This window comes from Thunnus albacares, chromosome 22, assembly GCF_914725855.1.
Source record: "Thunnus albacares chromosome 22, fThuAlb1.1, whole genome shotgun sequence".
NCBI classification, from domain to species: Eukaryota; Metazoa; Chordata; class Actinopteri; order Scombriformes; family Scombridae; genus Thunnus; species Thunnus albacares.
Window position 1 is genome coordinate 13,468,001 of NC_058127.1, and position 20,502 is coordinate 13,488,502.

Below are 20,502 nucleotides of genomic sequence, written 5' to 3' on the forward strand. Positions count from 1 at the left end.
AATCTCCAGCACTGATCTCCTCCAGCAAAAGGGTGACCCACGTGGGATCCGCCTCACTAATCATTGCCTGAAACCACTCTGGGCTCACAGGCCGAGAGATAAAGACAGCCGCAAGCTTTACTCGGCTTTAGCAGGCCTCAGCGGCTGTCTCTATCGGGACTGACAAGCAAGACTGTTTCTGAGGTGAAAAATTGCCGTCGGCCAGTCTACTGCGAGCTACCTTTCCATCTCACTATCCGAAAAGTTCCACCGCAATCTGTGGGACAAGCACAAAGGAATGTCACCTCTGAGCGGGTGTGACGCATGCTGCACAGCAGGTTAACATGGCACCGGGTTGTGTGCATAATAATTGTAGTTTCATGGTTTTTTAATGTTTATTATCATTATTATTTTTTCTTTTTTTTTCCTCCCCTGAAACTCTCAAGAGGTGTTTGTGTGATAAACGATGAACAGCAAGGCCTAGAGAGTGAGCTTCGCATGGTTGCACCGAATCCACAATTAGCCATTTCATTAGCATCCATTAACATTTCATTTTATTGTGTATATGGGAGCAACAGTAAAGGAGGTGAGGGCAGATGCTGCATTTTCTCAGTGACCCGTGAATACACATGAATGCACTCTGGTGGCACACTAATAGCAACTCCTGTTTATGCATATGATCACTTAACATAGCGAAGTGGGGTCTTTAACTGTTGACTAAGTTTCAGAAAAAGTTTAGAACATTGGGACAGGTAAACATGCACTGCGAGATGACTAGAAGCATACATGTGGGTGTGGCTGCATTTCAGCTTTCAATATATGAAGAATTATGCTCAAAAACTTTTAAATAAAACAAATAAACCCTATTCTTGACTAATGAACGACAGTGAAACAGTCACAGGTTTACTGAAACGAAATGAATCAACATTTTTGTCCTTTTTGCTTCGCTATGTCTAAATTGTAGACATCAACATCAAGTCATGTGTAAAATATTAAGATGGTATGCCACACAATCCTTTCAGTAGTTCCTGTGCCACCATTATTTTGCCGAAAAGTCAGCACTCCATGGTATCTTTTCAGTCCAGCATCAAACCTGATTTACATGAGTCTATCAAATCAAAACTATAAATGTATATGAAGTTATAGTATGTTTCACTGACCTTCACTACTAGGAAGTTGCCATGCAGTAACTATGCATAAAGTTGCATATTTTTGCAGGAATACAGAGATGTGTGTTTATGTGTGTGTTGCTGGTTTCAGGGTCTCTGCCTCTGACAGTCTGAAGACATTCAGCTACAGAGACGAGCATGAGGATCTATTAAAATCAGTGGAAGCTTGGTCATTACAAAGGTAAACGCTGACATTTCAGGCAGCGTGTTATTTTGACTGACTGCCTATTAGAGGGTGTAATGCGGCGCGCAAATGTATACTTCAAGCCTCAGTGCTTCAGCAATGGACAGGGAGAGCGGATGGCTCAATCTACTGGTCTTTATTTAGCAAGGTCGCTCAGGACATTAGTAGGTTCGGACACAGGCAATGCAACACCCCTCTGCCACACACACACACATACACACAGACACTATCAATGACAGTGTTGTCAGCAGAACTCTTTACCTCTGAAGAGGCAGGCACTATTAAGAGCCTGTCTCCATTTACAGTATATTGGTCCTCTTTATGGAAGATAGGAGTTATAAATCCGTTGTTATGGCTGTTGTCAGCCTCTACCTTAGGGAAAAGCTTTGCAGTCACAATTTCTGATCAGTGGTCCTTCCTTGCCACCTGACAGCATCTGTAGATCATGTGTTTTGAGAGTCAAAACCACCAAGTGTAAAACTTAAAATCATCACTACACCAGTGGAGGAAACATAAACTTTAATGTTTCAAACAGACAAATTTATTGGCTTCTCTGACCCATGATAAAACCAATCAGTTCGCTTGAAATGATACATCACTTGCAGTGAAGGATTACCATCAAATAATTGGCCTATCACCAGCCCCTGTAATTTTGAAAATGGGAGCTCTGCGTTTTTCAGTATCCATGTTTTGATAAACCTGCCAGTCGCCACCGAGTCCAAGCAATGGGTTCATGAGTTTCATAGCCTCTGAGGTTGAACTTTGTCTTTTTGAGTCACTGTAGCTTGCCGAGCAAACAGTTACCACTTTGTTTCCCACTGGGAGGAGAGGGCTATGTTTGTTCCTCACAAGTGTCACCCCTCGGGGGTGTCTTATAATTCTGGCCTGTTTCCCTATCCTGTCTTGCTTTTATAGCCGCGTTGTTCTATCGAGTGGTCGGTGGGTCACGGAGGGCTGGGCACACCCCTCATAAAGGTCCCTGTTCAGGAAAAATGGAGGACTTTTTTATGGATCTAATTGGAACTTGGCAGTGCGACCATGTGGGCTGCTGGTAGGGATTAGACTGGTGGCTCAGTTGGCTGACTCCTGATGGAACACTATGGACCCAACGCAGACGCTTCCCTTGTTACCCTGGAGGGAGAGGGACAGTGTGTGTATGTGTGTTGAGAGCATGGGGATGGGGAGGTGGTGGGAGGCTACAGCCCTGCTCCAAAGCGATTTGTCTCGGCCAAAAGGTTCCCTTGTCCTTCACAGATGGCTGGGCATGCACCCCCATTAGTGGTAGAGAAAGAAGAGCAAAAGGAACACTGAGGCAGAAGAGACACCTGTGTGTCTGCTTAACAAATAAACTCTTGCTGTGATCTATGTATGCGCTGGATTGGTTTTATACAGAATGTAATTTACACTCTATCACAGACAAAAACACATCATGGAATATATCCAATGCAGGATCTGGAGAGAAAACTTACTGAGGCAAGCAGAATCCCATGACTCCTTAGGAAGAATTAGCATTTTCAACCCATGGGGGGGAAATGACAGAGTAAAACAGACAGGAAAAGGAAGCTGGACAAGAAAGGGGAGATGCCAGAGAGTTGGGTGGGTGGAGTGGGGGGGATAGGGGGGTGATTTCTTCAGACTGCATTAGGCATTTTTGAAGTTCAATGTTACAGAAGGTTATGGAAGCCTTAAAATCCATCTTTCTCAGACTAAAAGAAAACGAAATGTAGTTTGGCAGTCATCAAAGTGTTTTATTTTCTCCCCTCTTTCTTTCTTTTTGCAGACACCGCAGGGTGGGTATTGAAGGGTTGAAGCATGTCAGTTTGGCACAGTTTCAATGATGTGTTATGTATTGGGGGAGCATTAGCTCATTGGGGTAAAGAGTTCAGAGTGTGTGAGGGGAGGCTGCAAGCAATTTCATGTGCATCTCTCCTCTTTCTCACCCACCAGCATTTATTTCAAAGTTGCCCTTAACCCCCACGGATGGATCTCTCCCTACAGCTCAGATGCTCTATACTTGTATCAGTATAGCTTTGCTGACTCTCTTGGCTAACATTTAAAGCAACTAACCTCAAAAACTCTGAATTGAGAAGCTGAAACAGCAAATAATTTTGCCTTTTCTCTAAATGGTTAAATCACTGGGAGGACCTCAACAATGAGCAAATGCATTGCTTTGTCAGATTAATGTAGAAACAAGATTGTGATAATGCTCGCTAATCATATCTTGTTTAATAATATGTAGGCTGAAGTCATTTAAATCACAAGCGCAGTATTAGCTAGAAATAATGCAATTAGACATTTTACTCTAATTATTCAGCCCTAACATTATAATTTTATCATTTCTCTATAATTTGACTGCATTTTACTTATGTCACTGTAAAATAAAAGTGGTAAAGTTGCTGAGGAGAAACTTCCCTCATGTCTATTTTTGCAATCTAAAAAGGGCTGGTGAACATTAACATCAGAATTGTGCACTTTGATGATAACCCTAATTCCTATTCACAGGCTGAAGAAAAATGTGCAATTTTAAAGACAAGGCGTCTTTTCTAAAGAATCCACGATTTAGCACTCAGGAGTTCACTATCTAGGGGAGCAACCAGGGTGCTGATTGGCTAAGAGTTGACAATTCTTGCACCTCAGGAAGTATAATTGGCATGGCACAAAGGCAATAAGACAGCATAATCATCACCATGCTGACCAGGGTAATTTGAACTGTCTCATGCTCTTGGATACAGACAGTCTTTGACACAACACTTCTCCTTAGCGATAATAATACATGTGGGATCATTCTCTATTATTTCCTTAAGAGGGAGTCTGGAAAAGGTGGTATCTAGAATGATTATATAGCCTCTAATATCCCAGGGTAGCAATGACAACAAGAATGTCAAGAGAGTCAGGTCAAATGTGATATACATTTGACCTGCTGCAGCACAAAGTACCATGATTATGACGCATTACAAAGGCTTTGGCAATCAAGTTATGACCTTAGCAAATGTGAAGTATTATCAATAACTGCCAGCTGCTGGTTAATTAGCCATGTAGTGACAAAACATCAGCTGGCTATATTAACTCCAAGACTCCTTTTTGTGGACTTGTGAGATAGGTTTACCACAGGTTGCCTCGGATACAGGCCCGAGAAGGGTAGAGCATGCTGTAAATGTCAACTGGTGTAATATTTGCTTTTTTTTAAGAATCAACAGGTAGAAATGTGAAAAATACTTGCTTATTGCTTGATATACTGGGTGCTGGTGTGTTGTAGTGCTGTCAAAGCTACTCACTAACATTATGACTACTGAGTGCATAAAAAGGAAACACATAGACAAAGAGAAAGTACACCGCTGACTGAAGGCCAGCAGCAGCACCTCTCATTCAAGAATCTGCGTGACATCAAAACCAGGAAGTGAGCAGGAAAGATCGCCAATGACCCCGCTTACACATCCAACTACCTCTTCCAGAAAATCCCCTTTGGGAAAATGGGACAGTTCTATCAGAAACTGTGCCACCCGTCACTTGGACAGTTTCTGCCTGAAAGCAGTCTCTGCTCAACAAGCCATCTACTTTAGTTCGCTGCATGAATTGGGAAACTGCTCCATATGCTTGACCTTATATCTAAAGAAGTGAATGACAGAGAGCCATGGGCAGTGATGGTCCTTAAGTAGATGATAATCGAGAGCTCCCCAGTGGGGCTTTTAAAGACCATCAGCACTGAACCATAGAGACCAAAGATGTACAATAGCAAATCACGGTTGACACCTCTTAACTGCACAGGTCAGAGCGGCTAATGGCCTTCCCAGAGAGCACTGCAACCACAAACAACCCATATAGCTAAGTTCACATTCTATCTTTGGAGCGCTTCAGCATGTGAGCATGGTTCGCTTTTTAGAATTGAGTGGGCCATTCCACTATTTACCGGTCAAGTCAAACAAATTTAATTGTGTTCTCTGAGCAGAGTGCTGTGACAGAAAGAGTACAAAGAAATACAATGTTGTGCAAAGAGAAAGCATGAAAAGAGAGAGTTTGGGGGGGTAAAGGGCAAAACATGGCAGCTTTTAAAAGGCAATTGGAAAGCCATTAGGCACTGACATGGGGAGAAAAGTGGGGTGCAGTAAAAGTTGCGTTGAGTGAGATGAAAGGTGGTGTGTACCTTTTATCCACAATTACTGTGCTTATCATGAAAGAGGCACAGTCACAGTTGCCCATAGTGGCAGTGACTCTTAGAAGTGAAGAAGTAAACAAGTGTGTCATTTGAGATGATACCGGTGAAATTCCATTTCAGACTAAATTTTCCTTGAAAACAATGAGATTAATTAGCTTCATAACTCAGACGGTGAAGGGAAAAGTAATGCTCACAGTGTATCATGATGTCAACAAATGTCATTACAGCAATGCTGAATGCTACTAAAAGTTATTAAAAGACTGGGGTTTCTATCAGATATCAATCCTGACCTCCTCCTGGCAGGTTTAAGAATGCCAAAGTGGTGGAAGAATAAAGACCAGAACAGATGGCGTGAGCATTGGCTGTGGGGACAAACTCACCACAGAAGAAAAAACACCAGTTGTAGAGATTGACTGTATTAACAATGCATTGCAGTCTGAATTAGCAATCACAAATGCTGATGTTGGAAGACTGGATTGTTTCCAATTGACACCTGGAAATGGTAATTGTGAGAGGAAGCCTGACACATCTAAAACAATAAATTAAGATTGGAATACAGTATACCTGATCAGTTTACCAAATCAAAGCAAATCAAATTGTTCATGAGATGGAAATCAGATTTACGTATTTGGTGTCAGCAGATATCTGTGGCCGTGTACACTGAACCTGATGCTTGTCAGGGCTTAAGATGATGAAAAAACAACTTTATACAGTACTAGTGATTTAACATCATTATTTTATTAAAGACACAAAGAAATACATGTAAACATATGTTTGATTACTCACTACAGACACCTCGACTGTTACTTCAACAAAGCTAGTTAAAGCATTCCTCATTCCAAGACCATTCTGTCATACATACTGTATATGTCCTCATCCATATATTTCTAGACCGTGCTAGAGTTGAGGGTGGCTACACTGCATGTCCTTGGAATATAAGATGAGCCTAGTGCACTTGTAGGAAACACACAGTAACATGGGAAGAGCATGTTTTTCCATCTCAGTAAGCTATGCAGCCTATAGACACCAGTAGGCCAAGAGAATCTACAAAATGTCTTCAATAATGCAACCTCAGACAGGACTGGGCTTAAAGCCAGATTCTTCTAGTGGCAAGGCAACAACAAATCACCTGTCTGAGTTGTCTGCTGTAAAATTTTGGTGTGTTTCAAACAGGTCTTCATGGATTTAAATATAAAAATCCTATGAAATGAATGAATCATTTTTATTTGAAGCAGCACCACAGTTTTTTGGGGGGTTTTTTTAGACATCCAGCAGAAATGTACAGTTAGTAACATTAGCATTTATGTGAAGTCATGTCTTTGGCTGCCTGATGAATAGTGCATGACTCACTCTACTTACAGCTCTGTTTTGGTCTTCAATAAAAATAGCATTTTTTTTGTCTTGCCTATTGTGTTAACTCAAACTACACATTCAGTAAACACTGCACTGTAATTCTAATAAAGTTTATTCACATTCTGGTAGTCATTTTTTTATTTGTGCAGCTTTAAATCAAACACCTTATTTTCAAGTTGGTACCTGCAAGATTGTTGCTGGAGGTCATCACCTCCATCTGACACTGCTGTAAGCAAAGCTCTGAGCCTCTAATGCATGCTTTCCCTGCAATTATCATTAGATTGCAGCCTCTGATACAATACTACCTCCATGAACATTACAATTTTTTCTATGTCTTGATGGATTATCCCCCAATGAAGTCTCAACCCTACCGCTCTAACGTGATCCCTACTGGTCAATACTGCTGCTATACAGAAATGTGTCTCAATTAACTTGGAGCTGGACTTACGATTCACCATCAGTGGACCTTCTAGCATCATTTATTTTATGTCTTTAATTACCATTTCACAAAGACCTATTAATTGAAACTACATCAGAACTGTAATCTAGTGTTCAATACTTTTAAGTAGGACAAAAATATCCACCTGAAACCAGTATTACTTTTAACGATTGACCCAACACATTCAGTTCTTTAACTTCAGCCCTACTGCTCAACACCCTGCTGTTATTAAGTCCACAAATCAGTGAAACACATTTGCAATTCCTCTACAACTGCTGTGTGTATGTGTGTGTATCTGGAGATGCTCCATGGCTGCACCACTTCTTCCTTTAGAAGTTAATTCAAATTAAGCAGAACTGCACCAAACCTTAAAGGCTGCTCAGCTGGCGGAAAAGGTTAGACAGTGGAAGAAATATCCCCACTGCAGTGACATTATGCTTAGAGAGAACACCCTGTATGTCCCTGGAGGTTTATCAGAACATTCAGAATGTACAGTATATATTTTGTGTGAGTGTTTGTTGGATTGTACCTTAATTTTTTTAATTTTTTTTTTTAGCTGCAAAAAAAGTCTTAGCTTATTCTGGTAATATTTTTCATATTTGTATATTTAACACATGCTGGAATAGAGATGCATTCTGTTTTATTTACAATTTAAGACAAACCAAAGCATGGATATATTATTAGTAATGATAGTTAATTAATTTCCTTCATTAATTCCATTACATGTATATTAGTTTGATCTGCATTTTTTTCAATTATCTTTGGGTGTGTGCTTCATTAATTTAATGTTACACCAAAATTTAATCAGAATTTATAACAGACGTAATGAAGTGTCTCCATTTCATTTAGGGCAAAAATTATGTTACATGTTTATTTGTCACAGGGACAGCGTGATCACTTCTTTTGTGACCCTTCAGATGATACAATGCTGTGTGGAGAAACACTGCACATTTCCTTGTTACAAAATACTGACATGAAGTCAGTAAATTAATAGCTCTCCAACACTAATTTCCTCAGCATTTCATATTCTCCTTTCAGACGAACTCCAATTAACAACTGCATAAAGGAATAATTGCCATTCTTTCTTTTTCTTTTTTTTTTTGTTTCCTTTAGTTAATTAACCAGCTCCTTGGGGCAACACAGAAGAATGTATTTGAAACTATTGCAAGTGTAGAGTTTTGAAAAGTTGCTTATACTTTCATGATGATGATATTAAATCTTGTCGTTAAGCTCCTTTTGGTGGATTTTTATTTGATCAGCTGGTCGTAATGAATCTAGGATTTCTGGTTTGCTGCTTCTCTTGATGTGAGTATGACTAGAGGCCTGGACCAGGGACACATCTGTGTAATATATCACTAAACTTTGAGCTTTTTTCTCAGGGTGTTTTCTTGAGTTTGCTTTCTTTTAAGCCTTTTTCAGACATGGAATACATAAAATTACTGGCTTCTACTGGTTAAAACTTTATTCAGGTATGACAGGATATTTATGAAAATATTGAATGAAAAAGTAACATATATGGAGGAAGAAAGCTGTCTGATTATTATTGTGGTTTTACTCAGTGTGTCATTAAACTGATTTTATTTTATTCGTGCATAACGGGTGATAATTAAGTGATAAATTCATTACAGTGCTGCCAGTACAAGACGTGCTTTTAATTTCTCTCTGTGCATGTTTAAACTTGCGCTGCTACAGCCTTTACAGTTCAGACTTGTGCCATGTTGGAAGTGTTGCAGAAATGTTACCAGTTCCAACCTTGTAATAAGTCATGAATCTAGAATGTGAAACCACACCAGACCACTTTCCCAAAAGAAGGTGGTGGTGGTTTATAGAAGGTCCGTGAACCTTGCTTGAAGAATTGTTTTCTAGGTTTGCTGCACGTTGAAGGTAGAGGAGTGTAGCTGATCAGTACATATTTTATCAGTGAGGACAAAAGGGAGATGCTAGGGGCAGGCTCGGACTGGCAATCTGGTAATTCTGGCAAATGCCAGATTGGTTGCCAGCAATATAGGGAAAAAAATTCAACCTGCTGGATGCAGCCCGCTTGATGTGGGAACTCTGATTGGAGGTTACATGGTCCCAATTGTCAATAGGCTACCAATACTGTAAAGCAGGTGCAGGAGGTGCTACCGTCATCCTCCCCCTACCCCTTCAAGTGGATGCATCCATCATTGTGGAAATGAGCGGGAAATAATCAAATCAAGACAGGAAGAGTGGAGTTTGAACTGACAATAACGCTAGCCTATACAAATAGATAAAGGTCCCAAACAGCGAAAAGGTGGAGTGGAGTCACACAAAATCCTGTTAGCATAAGCATGCCTAGCTGCAGTGATAACATTAACTGCTCACTGCCAAATGAAGAGGAGGAGGAAAGAGTCTGGACAGATGAGCAGGCTGATTCCAGTGGAGAGCAGGGGCAAGAAGAGGAGGTCGCTGCCAAGGATGAGCGAAAGGTGCATGACAACCTCCAGCAGGTGTCACTGCTAACGCTAGCTCATGTAGTGACAGTGGAGCTCCAGACCTGACCCTCTCCATTACGCAATTGGCATGTGAGCACAGGTTTTCAATTTTAAAATTCATCAAGAATAGATTATGGAGCACTACATCTTGAAGGATTCATGTTTATGGCTACAGAAAAAGACATTCTTATGGTTTTGGACACTAATGGAATAATCGACAGGGTGGCAGAGAAGAATGTACTGATGAGATGTCTTCTCACTGCCTAAGTTAAGATATGCTATTCTATTCTATTCGCTGCTTAAAGTCACGATGCAATGCTGATTTTTTTAAAATAATGTCAGCTGATAAGTCACAATTGGTCCTCTCCAATAGGGTACAGACATGCTGCTTGTCACAGCCTGACAATATCAGTGAACGAATGTTCAAATAGTTTTAGTAGCATGAAATCCTTACGTGTCCTGATGTGTGAATTGTATCAGATCAGCTGCAAACACATTGTTGGATGACTGACTATAAATAGCTCTCACATTTCCAGATCATCATAGGAAAGCTTTTGTCCAGTGTGAAAATTAGGTTTTGGCTTAAGATGACAGCATTGCATTTTTTCAAAGACTTCATTCATGATATATGATTATGTCATATTTGTTTTATTTGTGAAGTTATGGATAGTAGCATATGTGCGCTGAGGGTTGGGTTGCCCATATCAATTGTCAAATGTATAAAATCCTAAGTGAGCCACTTGTGGTAACAACTTTTCCTCAAGGCTATTCCTTGATTATTTATTTATTTATGACATTATTTTATGATGCCCTGTAAGTAGACCTGTTGTTAGGGTGTCAACTTGATATTGATTGCTTACCCCATATGTTATAAATAGCCTGATATTGCTTTGTGCAACTCATAAGTCTGTGTGTTGGGGAAAAGTGGGGCTGGTCCAGACAAAAATTGCTGGGCTCCGAATTTTGTTCCCAGTCCGACCCTGGCTAGGGGGCTTAACCCTCTATAGCAAATAATCTTGAGATGGCCAGAACCCAAGCCAGTCAGGTCAGACTGACATGAGAATGCCTTGAGAGACCAGATTACCAGCCTCCGATCCAGCATTTTGAAGAAAGAGCTGCAGCAGCAGGTGCGTAAAATCCCACGCCTGACCTTTATCTGACCTTTAACAATCGCTAAAGGAGACCAAGGAGCTGGGGAGAAAAGGATGGAGTGATGACTCTTAAGACCTGTTTCACCAAGTTGTCACTGTAACCCCCTGCTGACACATTGTCCCAAAGGAAAAGGCCAGACACGCACTGATCTAATAAAGTTGGCCACAGTGCTCGAGCGAGCCTTGCAGGAGGGATTAAAGGGGGTAAACATACAACTTGCCGGCCTCGTCCGCCTGCTGAGCAGACCTGCCTCTGACGCCCTGACTCCATCCACACTGGGATGATCAGGCCTGACTGCCTCCAGTGTGAATAGCCGGGGCAATTTTGACAGGATTACCTCCAGCATCAACAAAGCCTGCCTTCTTTAACCCAAAAGCCTTGCTACTGTTTACTGCACAAGTGGAGGGAATGACAAAGTGTGGACACTTAGGGTGGAGGACAGACCAGTCCCAACCTGCTTCATAAAACATTACAGTAAAGGGCTTGTTAAATATAACTTAGAGCCAGAAAGTTGCTAAAATTGTAAGCAGCACAGTTCGGTCACTCTTATATGCACTTTGTAATGTTTTTCTTTCTTTTGTTAGATTTTTTAGGATTTTACTATTGCAATATCCTAAGCACTGCCAAGAACTTTTGTAAAACTTCAGTAAATACTGTATACTGATGTGTGTTTAGAGGGTTTGAGTGTGAAGGATAGCCGAGAGCAAGTAAGAGCTTAAGAAAAATGAATCCTGCGCCCAAATGAGCAGAACGATAAGAACTATAGCTCCTTCATGTTGCAACTTAAAGACTACCTCTGGTGATGCAAGGAACCCGTCTAGACAGATAATACGTCTTTGCTTCTGCAAATCTTGAGTATACAAGCAACAGAGTGCTGGATAGCTCCCAAACTATGTTTTTTTTTTTTTTTTTACATATCGCCCAAGAAAAACAGCCAGAAAATGGATGCTGTGTTCCACTTCAGGTGAAGCCTCTATCTAATTTGGCAGCCAAAGCTGATAATGTAACCCCCCAGGAGAGGCCACGGGGATGGGTAAAATGGCAAGGAGACTCCATATTAATGGTTTTGGTGGGGATTAGATGGTAAGCATATGACAACAAGCAAAGAGAGAGTCTAAATGTTGACATACAACAAATAAATGACTTTTAGATATTTTGCTCAGGGTAAAGAAATAAAGCCACTATGTGTACAGAATTTTTATGTGATTAAATTTCAAATTATTCTGATGGTTTACAGTAAGTTGTTGTTTGTATTTACCAACTGTTCATGTCAAAGACCCCGAGTTGTATCCATGGAAGCTTTGGATAGTATTCAAGCATACACAGTCTGCCACAGTCTAACCTAGAAGTACATAAACTGATCAATGACATACCATAAATGAAGCCCAGTATACATGACATGTTGGATGTGTTGTCAACAACATCCCTGCTGTACATTTAACTTAAATCTTTGACTTTTGTGGTAAATGCTTAAGGACCTGCCATTTCAGTGCCACATGTTGGATAATTTTCCAAATATGGCCTATTACTCCTTCATGGGCATTGCCTTTTGTGATTGACAAGTTTATTAATTAGCTAGTTAGACTTGAGAGAAAAGTTGCTGATGGAGTTGTAGTGTTAAAAGAGTGCGACTGGAGTATGCCCAATGTCAACAAAACTTTTTTAAAAAGTACATTCCAAGCCTTTTATGAGAATAAAACTAATAATTATACGCAGGGCTCACATTCAAGATCTTACAGTGTGGGATGCTGCTCTGTCCTTGGCATCATTGTGAAATTCAGCATTAGGTTTTTCCAAATGTGTTGTGAATTGGCAGATATACAAATTTTTATGTTAAATAAACCAGGGAACACCTTCACACAGAGCTGTTATTACTGTAGCTTCAGGACGACAGATAACCAATAACAGCCTTTTGGGATTGCCAGATTACAAAGTAACACACACACTCTATTCACACAGACCAACATACAGGCCAGTAATTGTTGTGCCCATTGCAACCAAGGATCTAGGTTTGCCTCAAAATCTAAACTGTGGCAATTTTTATAGATAAGCTATCTGATATTTACTGTAACTTTAAATGTTTTGCATGGTTCCTTTAAATCGACACTTTATGTAGCATTTATATATTTACAATAATCTCCTCACTGAAGCTCCTGCAATTCTGTGCACCGGTTTGTCTTTACTTTACTGCAGCAATATGGATTATTCTGCCTCACTTCTCTTCAAAAGCAAGGCAACAGTGGCTCGGTGGTGCGGTGTGTCTTGAAAATCTGAACATGACCAAGAAGATGTCAAGTAATCCAGGGTTAACGTGCGCGGTCAGATGGAAATCCTGCTCAGATTGCAAAGCAGCATGGGTGTCCGTCCTCTTACTACACTGCCTGTCTGTAACATGAGACAAGCTGCCAAACACTGTAAGAGCACAGGTATACCAGGTCCATTATACCAACACAGCGGAGTCTGATTATAGATGACAGCTGGGTACAGGTAAGCGCACACTCTGCTGCACAGCTGTGGCTCTTAACCCTGTCTTACCATTTATTAGTTTGGAAATATCACGTGAAAGACACTGGTTACTTCAGGTCCATAGCAACTACACCTGGCAGCAGTTGTGAAGGATTAAAAAGCTTTTTTAAAGCTCTTAATATTTTCTAAAGAGTGAGAGGGAAAAAAACACCCTAGTCTCATATCAAAATGTTAAATAGCTAGGTTGGTCCACAGTGTAAAACCTATTAGTTTCACAATAACGGCTCTAAAATTGTTAAAATACCTACATTTTTTTGGCCTATTCCCTTCTATTGGCCTGCGTCCTGTGGCTGTACTAGATATTTGATATATCCAGTAGACATATCTTTTCATGACCTTATTTTACAACCCTACTTTGCAAACCGGAAAAACTACAACTGTGGTGCTAATTTGTATCAAGACGCTTGGTGCGACTCTAGGAGACTGTAGTCTTTCAAAAGTATTAGTTTGAGGAGTTTAAGGGGATGGTAAACATATTTGTGTAATCAGATTTTAAATATCTAATTGTTAAATGGGTGAAAATTAATTTTAACCATATTTTACCCATATTTGACAGTTGTTGACTATAATCACATGGTAGCTGAGGTCAAGAGCTCTCTAACAGTTGGTCCCATGTCTTTATCCCCTTTTGTTGCTGAATTATAAGCCTTCAAACACGCACCAAAGTCAAGGTTCAAAGGTCAGTATTTCAAAGTCGGAGCCATGTAGAATCTTCATACTGACATATGTTACTCTCCAAGTCGAGACCTTTTCAATGGTGTATTTCATTTATCTCTACAACGAAGTTTTAATTTTCTCATTTCATGGACACAAGCCATCCCAGGCCTAGTTTCAGAGAGCATTTTGAAGGCCAAATATATAAAGTTAAGCCTTTTGTTTTTTTCTTTTTTAGTGGAAATTGTGACCAAAATGAGTCACCTTCAGAGGTTACAATGCTGCTGACAATCTAGATCATTACTACAGGCTTGGAGGAAGGCCTGAAGTGTTTGGGTTAGGGTTAGGGTTAGGGCTGAAAAGACCAACCTGTTCTCTCCCAGGTTGTCAACCACCAATGCATACATAGGTTACTATTTACACAACCCTGAAGATTTTTCATATCTTTATGATTCTTGGTTTTGGGATTTTATGTCAGCATAACATACAGTAGCCCATTCAATCAGAATCTGTTTTATTTGCTAATGCAAGCATACAAAGAATGTGTCCTGGTGTTTGCTCCCAAAAAACGCAACACAGAAGAATAAAAATAGACAAAAGGTAATAATAATAATAATAATAATAATAATAATAATAATAATAATAATAATAATAATAATGAAAGAAAACAAAGTAATAATAAAATTAAACTGAAATTTTAAGATCTATTTACAAAATGGAATAGTAATAGTTTTGAAATGGGATATAAATGAAATATTGACTGTACAAAGGAAACATGGACTGTTCTATGGACAAAGAAATGAAGTGTATGAAATATATGAAGGTGCAGAGAGCAAATATTAAATGTGACAAATTTAATGTGGAACATGTGATGAAATATATGAAAGTGACTAGTACAGGGATTAAATGAGGGATGTGAAATGTAAAGTCCAGATTCTTAACTCCGTCTTTATCCCGTTTATATGGCCATGGTACAAGATTTGATGCGCGCTCACACACATACATACACATACACACACAACATTAGATGACGTGGCTCAATATTATTTGAGGAAGACTTGTATTCTTAGAAATATAAAATTAAATGAGCAACTTCACATTTTACAATGACAGGCTAAAAAAACGCCTTTTCTTAACAGAGATAGTGGCGTTTGGATTCAGGTTGCGGTGGATCGACAGCAATTTGAAAGAAGCCCGCTGACAGCAGACAATCCAAAACAGTAGCTGAACGCGCCACATCCACCCACTTCCTTAGCCCTCCACTATCAAAAACTGAAAGAAAACCATTTATTTCTCAGAATCAAAGGAGAAATAATGCAAACTGATGGCCAACAGAAAAGAACAGGCCAAAAAAAACCAGACATCATTGTGAAACTAATACATTTTGTGCTGTGGACCAACGTAGTTATTACACATTTTGATGTGAGACTGGGTTGGAAAAAAAGTCAATGACAGTTAATTACAATTAAGGGAATGAGTCTCCTCAATCTTCGCCAAACCTTTCTTTAGCCTTGGGGTGCTTCAGGGCTGTGACTCCATCACTGGAATGAGACACAAATAGGAGAATTGGGACAATAAAAAATCTCACAAAAGGCATCTGGATGCCTTCAGCACTGTTGTTTTACCTGAGCTCTGTGTGAACATTCATTCTTTTAAATGACCAGTTGTGTAACTGTGTTAAGCATGATGAATCATTCGCTGGGCAACTGCTTTGAGGCCTCTGAAAATGCATTTGCATCTCTCCTTACAACAAGAGAACATGTGCAGGCTCGCTGTTTTTTGTCAAGGACACACAGAGAAAACCAAATCCTGTTGCGGGTCTCAGACCTGTGAGATTTGTGGGCATCTCTGGACAGCAGGCCAAAATAACTGAAATATTTCTGGCTCGGGTGCTTAATAAATCTTTATGTGCTAGTTTTTATTAAGAGGCATCAAAGTAGGAGAAGAGGCAAACCTAAAGGGAATCCGAGCTGCCTTGGCCTGGGCTTCTGTTGGGATTTCCTTAGGTGGCTGGAACTCGCCGGAGGCATACACCTACATCCGCTGAAGCAAAGTCATAGGGAACAGCAGCGAGCGCTTGATGTTCCGAATGACTGGAGAGAACAAGAGCAACACAGAGTCGGCTATGCCAATACATCCATCATACTCCGGTACCCCCCTCTCCCCCAACCCGGACCAGGTTCATTGTTTACAGCCTCCCACAGTACTTGTGGAGTGTACTGATGTGAATTTGATGCAGAACTGCAGCCACTGTAGCAGAGCGAGCATATTAACTTAAATGCCTTTTTGCTGTTGCTAGTGTCACTAAATTTGCCAATTTAGCCTCTACTCTCTTTTTTGGGGGGAAAAAAATGCAAATAAGGGTTTAATTAATTAACAAACACGCCGCATATTTTATAACGTATTTTCAGACAGCTGCCCACCCCTTTTCCCTCCCATTGTATTTATCCTAGCAGAGATATTACTAGTTAATGAATATCTATTTTAGTCATACACACTTATATTGTCCCCATTACAGTGGTATTATTTCAAACTGCTCCAGTTGCCTATATGGGGCGTAAAAAAGAATGTCTAAGCCAATTTTCCATGGAAGAGGAGCCTCAAGAATGTGTCTCTGTTAGATAAGTTAATTACCTCATATCCTACGGCAACACACCAGCTTCCCCCTCCCCATACAGGAAGAATGAAAACAACACTCCTACATGATCAAGATGTACTATATGCTAATGCTAATTAACTCACCGCTATTATCTTCATCATGTTACATGCACCTGGTATGGGCTAATCACGGAGCCATCGCGTATATATGTTTCACCTTGGCGACATACATCACAGGCCTAATTTATTTCACAGCAGAGAGGATTGCGGATGGAGTTTTGTGTGAGGTAGGGTGTCTGTCTTTTTAAGCAGGAAGGCAGGTGTGTGTGTGTGTAAGTGTGTGTGCAAGGGGAGCGTTGTCAGCATTGTGTGTTCCACTAGTTCAAAAATAGAAACGAATTCCAGTATTTTCACATCCAAGTTAAGGAGTTTTCTTTTTGACTTATGAGCTTCGCTTGGCAGGGGTACAATAGGAGAGTGGAATAATTACAGTGATTGCATGAATAATTGTCATTTTCAAAATAACGTCTATTCTTCACACCGCTTAATGAATCGACTGGTTACCATGTCACATCGCATGTTAACTGCTGTTTGTTGTCTTCCACATGCTTAATGAAAACATTTACATGGCAACGATCGCGCATGCAGGAATAATGGATTAATAGGCATGTTTTGTGTTGCTGTTTTCCTGCAATAAGGGTTCATCTGAAAGCACTGAGTCATATTTTTTTTATTTGGAATAATTGATTCTTGAGTCATTGTGTCCCATGCAGAAAATAGTTTCATTGAAGACATCACGACTGGCTGCTTCTTGTATAGTGCCACTTTATGCATACCTTTCACAATGCCATGAATAGCGGATGTACTCTCAGCAGAAATGGGCGGTTTTGTCCACGAGGAGCACATATTTCTTCATGAGTGTGTTCTGAGTAAGTGAATGCCCCTTTCATGTCTTATATGTCATTGTGAATAGATTCTATGTTGTTTAGTCTGTAGCTACAATTTGTGTACAAAAAAAGCTTCCTGGGCAGGCTGAGTGGTTCCTTGGCTGCTGTACGAGGATGTACAGGATTATTAGTTTTATTTCATTCATCATGATGGGAAATTAAATAATGACTATTCACAGGTTTTACCCCTCTCACTTTTGAATGAAGACTGCTCTCTTGGACAAACCATTTATCAAATAAAATAACTTTCCTAGCAGGATCTTTATTTTGAATGGAGCCCAGGAGGCCCACAGAGAAAAAAAAATAATAATTTGAGCTCTTGATTTAATCATTCCTGCTCTAAAATTAATAATTGTGCCTCACTTTAATAAGTCATGCACATGGATTAATTCATTTGTGGCAAAACTAAGAAAAAGTTATCCTGTAGAGTACGTTTAAAGGTGCAGTGCATAGAATTTAGTGGCATCTAGCGGAATGGACTTGGCAGAAATTGAATATAATATTCATAATGTTGCTTTAATTCGTGTAAAATGACCTGAAAATAAGAATCGCTGTGTTTTTGTTAGCTTAGAATGAGCCCTTTATGTCTACATAGGGAGCAGATCCTCCTCCATGGAGCGTGCCATGTTGCACCGCCATGTTTCTACAGTAGCCCAGAACGGACAAACCAAACACTGGCTCTAGAAAGGTTGGGTTTTTTTGCATTTTTCCAGAGTTTCGCAGCCCCTATAGGTTCTCCTACACACTTGTAAGAGGGGGGATGGCGCTTACAAGCCAAAACCCAAGGTATAGCCTATGTGGCTATGTGGATTTTAGTCCAAAATGAAACCTAATTAAATCCAAGTGATTCATAGTGAGGGTGTACTCAGGACAAGAAAACAGCATGAGGTTGAATTCCCTTAAAATGAAATTATTAAATCAAGAACACAAATTACAAAATTGAACACAATTTTTTTTTCTCCAAATGCATCATTTAATACTTTTGAGCAACATTTGTTGAAAAAACAAGGACATTGCTGAGCCTTTTTAAAAATAAAACTTTATTTGTGACTCATTTTTAAAGATTTACATCTTAATAGAAGAATAATGGGCTTGTGGCTGAGTGCCACAGACAGGTAGGCAGTCAAAAAGTACTGAGAGACAGACTTAATGTCGGCTTTTGTGTTTTCATGGGATTTGTTGACAATAAGAGAAATGTGGCATAATGCCAAACTTATCCTTTACATATGGCAGCCTTTAACAGCACCAACCAAAGTGAAAAGAATGCATAAAATGTTTAAAAAATATATATATTAGAGATACTTGTTACTGATCATTAGGAAACACCTTGGCTGTGTTGTGGGAGTCTCTGTCATAAGTGTCTGAGTGTTGGACATAAGTACTGGGTGCAGATAGTGGCCCCTGGTTGTTATGGAAACAACCCTTTTTTTCATCATGATAAAATGTGGCCTCAACAGTGCTTTTTCAATTAAAAAAAAAAAAAAGAGAGGAGGAAAAAAGCTGAATAAAATAAATTAGTCCTTGACATGAAAAAGTTTGGCAACCCCTGGTCTGTGTTTGGACCAATTTTTTCACTGCAGCTTTCTATCAGCCTGTTTTATCACCAGAGAATCGGGCAGCACTACAGTAGCAGCACACAGACAAAATAAAAGGGTAGACTGACTTTCCGCTAGATACACTTTTGAAAATATAAGATAATCCTAATTCTATTTATTGAGTATTAGACTTATTTCTTAAGACATTACATTTAGAGTAGTTGCAAAGGCTGCAGTTAAAATGTCCCCGATTTGATGTTGATTTGTTTATGGATGCAGCGTGAGCTTGAGTAGCACATAATCCTGCATGTCAGCGCTGCTTTGCTTGAAGCTGTCTCACATGTTGTCAGTGTTATGCACTCCAGTCGCTCTGCAAATACACTAAGAACCCCCTCCACACACATACACACAAACACACGCACACATTCGTATACATGTTTACTTAAGTTACTTTTGGGGACATTACATAGACTTACATTCACTTCCTGGAGACTTACCCAAACCATAACCACTACTCGCCTAACCCTAACCCTAACATTAACCTAACCCTAACCCTAATCCCTAACCCCTAACCTTAACCACTGACCCAAAAATCAGCTTTTTCCCAGTTGGGGACATGGATTTTATCCCCAGTTGGACAAGCCGTCCCCAATTAACTGGTCTTTAGTCTGAAAGGTGTCCCTGAAAGTAGGCTAAGTCAGACCTCTCTCTCTCACACACACACACACACACACCTTTTCACACAAACAAGCTGCACACATAGCCTTCTGAGGTGAAAGTCAGCATGAGCCCCTGTACGAGGCGTGTTTTTTACTGGATTATCCCAACTCCACCTCGCCTCTAAAAAGCTTTAAATTGGGGGAAATGCTCCTCCTTTGCTTGATATCATGCTGGCTTAATGACTAATAAACCCTCTTGTTGGCGCTCAAAGTCAAAGGAGCGGCAACACAAGCAAACAAACAGCTCTAATAAACACCACTAAATGCAACCTTAAAAGTCACAAGTGCAAAAGCTTGAAGAACACAAAGGGCGCATGTTCATTTTTCTCTTAATTCCAAAAATGCTTCTCTATGAGGTCTTTCTGGAGTGAGACAGCTGTAAAGCAGCCTCTGCCTCTTTAATGTATCATTACCCCCCTCTGCTGGTTCAACAAGGAAACAAACCCAGTCAGATCCACGAGGGAAGTATATTTAAAACATCTTTGCCACCTCATTGTTATGACCCAACACATTCTGCCTTGGTGTTAAACAAGGAGAAACAGTATAACACTTGCTGTGGATTTTATTAGTCGAGCAGAGTACTGTGACTCATTTCCAAGTCAGGGGCTAGAGGAGTTGCTTCAGTATGCGATGTGCTC